Raw genomic sequence first — 7,373 nt, 5'->3', positions numbered from 1 at the left:
GAGAAAAGTCTCAAGAGTTAAAAAAAAAAAAAAAAAAAAAAGATTCCTAACATAACTAAAGAATATAATATTTTTTGATGTCCTCTGAGAATGAGCACAAGGAGGTTCAGGATTAACCAAGCATGGTGGTGCATGCCTGTAAGCATAGCACTCCTGTGGTAGAGGCAGGTACTGAGTCCTGCATGGCCATGGAAGGGACGGCATGATATGATGGCATGATATGGTTTTCTGCCCCTGGAGCAGAGCTAGGAAGGGGTAGGGCCCAGTTGTGCTGACAGTTGCTGTGGGTGTAGGGATTGTTTGTACAATAATGTACATATTTTCATGTTCTTCCTTTGGGAAACGCTCTCCTTGTTAAGGTTAATGACTCCATGATAATTAGAAACAGCATGAGTCTGGGAGGTGAGAATGTGTTCCTCAGCAAAATGGTGAAAGCTGTGACCTTCAGGATAGCCTGTAAGGCTGTGGGAAAGAACTCTGAAAACATGAGTTCAAGAACGTATAATTTCTCACTATGCAAAATATAAGGATTCATTATGAACTGTATGAGGGGGCTTCATGGACCTGAGAGAACAAAGGCAGTTGCACTAATGAGCCAGATTATCAGAAAAATACAAAGGCAGATTTCTGAGTTCAAGGTCAGCCTAGGAAAGATGGAATTTGGGTCCAGATGAGGTGAGAATAGTGATCTCAGAGCCAGATCCCACCCAGGTAGCTTACTGTCTATGCAGGTAGATCCTGAGTTCAAGATCAGCCTAGAACAGGGTAAATTTAGGTCCAGAAGTGGTGGGAATTATAATCTCAGAGCTGGATCCTACTCTGCTAGCTTACTGTCTGTGCTTACAAAGGCAGGCAGACCCTTGAATACATTTGCTATGTTAAAAAAAAAAATGTATTTATCTTTTTCTAAGAATCAAGGGGCCATGGACATAAAATGCTGATTCGTGGGATAATAAAACAGGACCCTGGGTAAATGATTGCATTGATATATAAATAATAAAGACTGGGCTTTGGTATGCAAGAGGTGAGCTGTCTGGAGAGCCAGTTCAAGTAGAACACAGAACTGTCAGGTTGTACCCACGATTGACTTTAAGTTGTTCTTTTGTAGATCCCGAACACCCCTTTCTCAGGAACCCCCAACCAAGCTGAGGTTGATCCTTAGCAGGCAGGAACATCACAAGTTCAAGGTCATCCTCAGTTAGAGAGTGAGTTCTTGGCTAGCTTGGGATACGTAAGACCCTCTCTCAAAACAAGCATATACACAGAAATGGTTATGATGTGGAAAGGAATTCATATTTGAATCTTTACTAAACTAGATTCAAATTATGGTTAAATTAGTTAAAAGTCAGTTCCCAAATCAAGCATCCAGAAAATCAAGGATGTACTCTTTGTATCAGCTTACCTAGTTATCATCATCATCATCATCATTTCTGTATTTCAGGCTCAGAAAATTCAATAAACAATTAGGACCTTGATTAGTGATATAACTACTGGTGTTGACAATAAAAACCTCTTTAAAGCCGGGCGTGGTGGCGCACGCCTTTAATCCCAGCACTTGGGAGGCAGAGGCAGGCGGATTTCTGAGTTCGAGGCCAGCCTGGTCTACAGAGTGAGTTCCAGGACAGCGAGGACTACACAGAGAAACCCTGTCTCGAAAAACCAAAAAAAATAAAAAAATTTAGAAACCTCTTTAAGCTGGGCATGGCAATGTATGCCTACAATCTTAGCCATGATGAGGCAGAGGCAGGAAGACAGCTGCAGGTCTGAGGCCAGCCTGACTTACAGAGATATGTCTAAAAACTCAAAACAAATCAAACCAACCAACTGGCCAACAAAGACAACAAAATTACCACCTTAAGAAGAAACAACCCTTCATCTACTAGACCTTGCAGGCTTTGCACACATTTGCAGTTCCTTGACACATACATATAGGAAAACATGGGCCTGCTTTCTGTAGCTAGGGCAATGTATAGAGTATTAGGTAAATTTTGGGACATAAACTTGCTTTCTTGCTGGGCAGTGATGGCAATCATCTTTAATCTCAGCACTTGGGAGGTAGAGACCGGTGGATCTCTGAATTTGAGGCCAGCCTTGTCTACCGTAGCTAGTTCCAGGACAACCATGCCTACATGAAAACTTTGTCTCAAAACTAAAACCAAAATAACAAAAAAAACAAAACAGAACATGAACCTCTTGCTATCTCTGAGCTTTCTACGAACACTTCATTGACCAGCATTCCACAACAGAACCAAATACAAATTCTTACTACGTATCACAGGGTGGATGATTTGCAGTCATCTTACAGTATGGTATGCTTTCAAAGTATAACTTTTAGTCTTCCATATATAATTAATCAGCCGTTGTTTTCCCATTTTTACAAATAAAGTTTTACTTATCTTTTTTTTTTACAAGTAAACTAGCAATAGTTAAAAATGTAACCACATTTCCTGAGTATTGAGATTACAAGTGTGCCTCACCACCCTCAGTCACAGTCCGATTCTATCTTGATAGAATTGGTCACTGTTATTCATTATTATTCTTACTAGCATCAAATGATCCCAGCTTAAAGAAATGAAATGGTTTAAACTAGTAACAATGTTTCAATAGCCAGTAAATATAAATATACCTTTTCAGCATTTGTTTGACCAAAGCCCCAGGCAAAATACTTGTGTTATTTAAATTTTCACACCTAAAATAGAGAACAGTGACATATAAGTCAGATGCTATCAGCTCAAGTACATTAGTAATATGCTGAAAACAGTTCTTAGTAAATTACAATTTTTTAACTTAAAGTCTACTTTCATACAGATCATTAAAAGTAACACTCTCTTAAAGGAAATTAATAATTTTATATTCAATGATATTCAAATTTCTTTACTATTTATGAAAACAGTAAGCTAAATTTGATGGTGAGATGAAGAAAGTATATCCTTCGATAATTCCACTTCGAATATTTGAAGAATGCCTACAAACTTACATTGCATTCAAATTCGATAGAATTAAGATACTCTAAGAGTTAATGTCTTAAGGTTAGGCAGATTCAAAGTTGATATCAAAACCAAACATGACAAGAGAAAACGGTTTATTCACTCTGTACTACATGTAACTATGGAATCAATTTGAGAAAAGTCTCAAGAGTTAAAAAAAAAAAAACAAAAGAAAAAAAAAGAAAAAAATTTAAGCTTTTACTATATACATTTTTATATAGAACCTCCAAGTTTATCAAGTAATTTTAATACATAACTCTTCTGCTTTATTGAACCTTACAATGTCCATACAACTAATTCTGCACAATTTCTGTGAGCTATTGTGAGTATCTGGATGTTCTGGATGTGTGTGTGTACACGTGTTATGCATGCATGCATGTGTATGTACATACATGGGTGTGTGTTTGTGTGTAGGAGATGGAGAAGAATGCTTAAAAGTACATACCAGGATTTAGAGTTGTACACAGAATAGCAATTATATTTAACTGTTATTCTGCTCCAATCATCCGTTAAGAGAACTTGTACATTCTCAAGTTTAGGCAGATTCAAAAAGTCGGTATTAAAAACAAATATGAGTAACCAACTTAAAACAAAACAAAAACCCCAAAACACCCACAATCACATCTTTATACCCAGAGTAAGCTAAGATTAGGACATGAATACTATCTTGTACATTTCTTTACTTTCGTTAGGCAGAATAATTTATCTGTACACTTGATGAAGAATATTGGGTCTTGGTAAGTCAGGTGATGGTTAGTCCTACCTAAGTAAGAATTCTTTACCAGTAGTTAGTAAGGACCAAAGCCAATGAAAGAGAGTCCTACTACTGTCTGATACTAGGGTAGCAAATGCTAGATTCAAACTCAAATTTAGACACTGTAGGGTTGGCATTTTTACTGCCTGAAAAGGTTTTGCTTGACTTATGCTCTTCACTAGACCTGACATGGAAACAATGTCATTTTGTAGCCCCTCCACCCCCAATACACTCACTGCATTTTTACTTAAAAATGAAAAGCCTAGCAAAACAAGAGAGTGAACACTTGTAACACCAGCACTCCAGAAGCTGAGTCAGGAGGATCATTGTGAATTAGAGACTTTTAATTTACATAGCAAGTTCCAGGTCAGCCAGGACTACAAAACAAGTTCCTGCTATGAATGAGAGGGAGAAACAGAATTTTTGACAGTCACTTTTTCTGCTACCAAAATTAGTTTTGGCTTATTACAACCAAACTAGCTATGGTGCCAATAAAATGCTCTGTGACCTGGGATTCTAAATGGCCTTTTAATATACAAAAACACTCGGAAGTCAATGATTTTTAACACAGTATTACACCAATTATTCAGAAATAGTTTTAGAAGCGCCAACAAAACCTAATCACTTTGGTTTGAGACAAGGATATTTCAGTCCCCCCGTCCCCCCCCCCCAGGCTGGAGTTACAGACATGAACTCTACCCTTAAGAAGGTTTTCATTCTCTTTATTTTCCATTTGGTTTAGAATATTTTAGATCACCTAAGATCAGTCAACTAAGGAGAACTCAGTGGCTAGCATGTGTGAGAAGGCCCTTGGTTCAGTCCTCAGTATCAAAGGAGAGTGTGTGTTGGAGAGGGTGTGCTGGAAGAAGGAAAACCCATTTTTTTTTTCCCCCCGAGACAGGGTTTCTCTGTGTAGCCCTAGCTGTCCTGGAACTCACTCTGTAGACCACGCTAGCCTCGAACTCAGAAATCTGCCTGCCTCTACCTCCCGAGTGCAGGGATTAAAGGCGTGAGCCACCACGCCCGGAAGAATGAAAACTCTTGATTAAGATAATTAATTAGCTATTCTTTTGTTGGACCCCCCCAACCCCCAAGTCTATGTTGCCCAGGATGGTCTTGAACTCCTGGGTCTACTGAGTATTGCTCTTGCTTCAGTCTCCCAAATAACTGGAACTGCCCACAGGGGATCCACCTTGTTGAGCTTATGGAAGTATTTATAGCATGAAGAACAGAAATGTTATAAACATCCAGCTGTCTTGTATCACTGTTGCAGTCACAACAGAAATGAAATAATTTTTTAATATAAATGCTTGTGAGGACATTTTATTGACTTTTTCATTAGAGTCCACACTTACATATTTGATAAAAGAGCTGTCCTAAATTTTCCAGGTAAGAGTAAATAAAGTGCATACAAGAATAAATGCTGCAACATATTTGCTAAGTATTTATTTTCCAAAGTCTTGACCTCTGACTCTTAATGAAATGGCAGGAAAACAAGGAAGTTAAAAAGCACACTGAAAAAGCATTAAGGTTTTGGCAATCTGGATGAAAGCCAGGAAAGTTTAAGATATAACTGATAGCTCTTAGTCTTTAAACAGGAAGAAGAAAACATTATTCTAAGTCACAAGCTTTGCTTAAAGAAACTCAACTTATCAAATGGTAGTTTTTAGTAAAGCATACTGGATTGCATTTGTGTATCTTAAGATCTACTGAATCACCTTAGTAGACAGGTGACTACGTGTTCTGATCAGACAGCTTATTATTCTAATATAGTCATCAGTACTTGGATTTTTAATATTAAGAGGGGCTGGAGGGATGGTTTAGCAGTGCTCTTGCAGAGGACTCAGGTTTGGTTCCCAGCACCCACAAGGCAGCTGACAACTTGAGCCATCTAGAACTCCAGTTCCAGGAGATCTGACACCCTCTTCTGGCCTTCGAACACAGGTGGGTGGATACATTCTGGTCAATTAAGGCTGTGCACCAGTAATATCTGCTTTACTGAAGAAACTCAACTTTTCTGCGATAAAATGACAAAACCTAGCTGCAGCATAAGTTTAAGAGCTTTGGAAAACCACCTTTAATATCCTCTGGCTGGAAATGACTGAGCTTTCTTAATGTACAGTTTTTCGAACACAACTTCAACTCACTTATCAGAAACCTCTCAATTACCTGGAATATTAATACACGAAATTGTATACCCTAAAAAGGAAAATCTAAGAAAGCTCATTCAAAAATCCAAAACCAAAAAACTTTTAGGTGAATAACCTCAAATTATTTTTTTGTTTTTTTAAAGGTAAAAGCCACCGTTTATATCTTTAGTGGCAAGGGATACATATTAAATCCTAATAAAGAAAAACAAAACACCAAACCATTATTAGCCATCAACCATCTGGTGGTTGTGCCAAGTGTCAGCTAAGAACACTAACAGAAAAAAAAAAAAACCAAAACTGACATGATTAAAATCCGCTAGAGCTGATATTGAAGCTTCTCAAATGTGGCCCTGTGGTTCATCCTTTACTACCTAAGGCTGGACAGTGCAGGCAAGGGCAACTTCGCAATGCTGCGTGCTGTCCTACGCCAGCAGCTCCCGGTTAGTTCCCCCCCCCCCCCCCTCCGCGGGGCACGCCCCCTTTCAACCCACCTCCCCCCTGCTCCCCTCCCTCGGCGCCCGTGTCCTCCAGGTCACCTTCAGGCGAGGGCGGGACTGCCTGGCACGGGCCACCCACCTACCACCCCCTGCCAATAAAAACTCGGAACTCGCCGGCCCGGCCCGCCTGCAGCGCCCAATCCCGGCCGCCCGAATGATCTTCGCCTCGGGTGTCCAGGGTTTGGGGGCGGGAACATTGGGAACTAAATTAAGAAGCAGAGGCCGGCGGAGAAGGAAGCGGGCAGCCGGGTGGGGGCTCCCCCGGGACGGCCCGAGGCCGCGCTCCCGGTAAACAAAGGCTCCGCGGGGGCGGGTAACGGTCAGGTGACCACGCCTCGCACGTTTCGCAACCGTGCTGCAGGCTGCTATGGCCCCAGCACCCCGATCCTTATCCGTGCTAGGCGACAGCACTCACGGTCACCCCACGGAAACGCCAGGTCGGAGGCCGAAGCACTCCGGACGCTTCCACCCGAAGTGCATTGCTGCCGCGGGGCTCGTCTCTGTTCGGTCCCCACGCCCGAGGCCGCATCGGGCTTCTGGCAGTCAGGGACCTCGCCTCCCTCCCGCCGGTGCCGGGGATCAGCGCCGCGGTCGCGGGCCGCCAGGAGCGGCCACCCTGGTACCTCTCGGCGCGGGCTGGAAGCGGCACGAGCGGCGACCCTTGCGGTTCCTGCTGCGCCGGCGTCTCCTCGAGCCACCGCCAGTCTCTGCCACTGCTCACAACAAAGGAAACATGTGACCGTTGGGCCAAAACACTTGGCGTCACCCACCCTTGTCCAATGGGGGGGAGGCATCCCCTTCCCTGAGCATTCTGGGAGACGTAGTTCTTATTGACGGTGGGCTCTCTGGCCACCTGAGTTCCGCTAGAGGGCGGAAACCCAACCCCGGGCTGCTAATTCCAAACATTTATTTAAGGTAGAATCAGGTTAAAGGAATGCGTCTTGATCAAGACAGAAGTGGTATGTTGATTGTTTTCAAAGAGCCC

The 7,373-nt window shown here is 42.1% G+C and overlaps 1 protein-coding gene across 1 annotated transcript in view; it reads right to left on the bottom strand.

Annotated features, from left to right (window-relative positions):
- Klhl24 (kelch like family member 24) overlaps positions 1 to 7,104 on the bottom strand; it is a 29,630-nt gene extending 22,526 nt beyond the window's left edge. Inside the window, exons 1-2 of the mRNA XM_021209550.2 lie at positions 7,012 to 7,104; positions 2,627 to 2,689 (exon numbers count right to left, since the gene is read on the bottom strand). The gene's annotated coding sequence lies outside the window, so the exon portion shown is untranslated. The remainder of the gene's footprint in view (positions 1 to 2,626; positions 2,690 to 7,011) is intronic.
- Positions 7,105 to 7,373: the final 269 nt, after the last annotated feature.

Source organism: Mus pahari, chromosome 12 (genome assembly GCF_900095145.1).
Source record: "Mus pahari chromosome 12, PAHARI_EIJ_v1.1, whole genome shotgun sequence".
Lineage (NCBI taxonomy): Eukaryota > Metazoa > Chordata > Mammalia > Rodentia > Muridae > Mus > Mus pahari.
The sequence above is the reverse complement of the archived record's forward strand: the minus strand, read 5'-3'. Positions and strand labels throughout refer to the sequence as shown.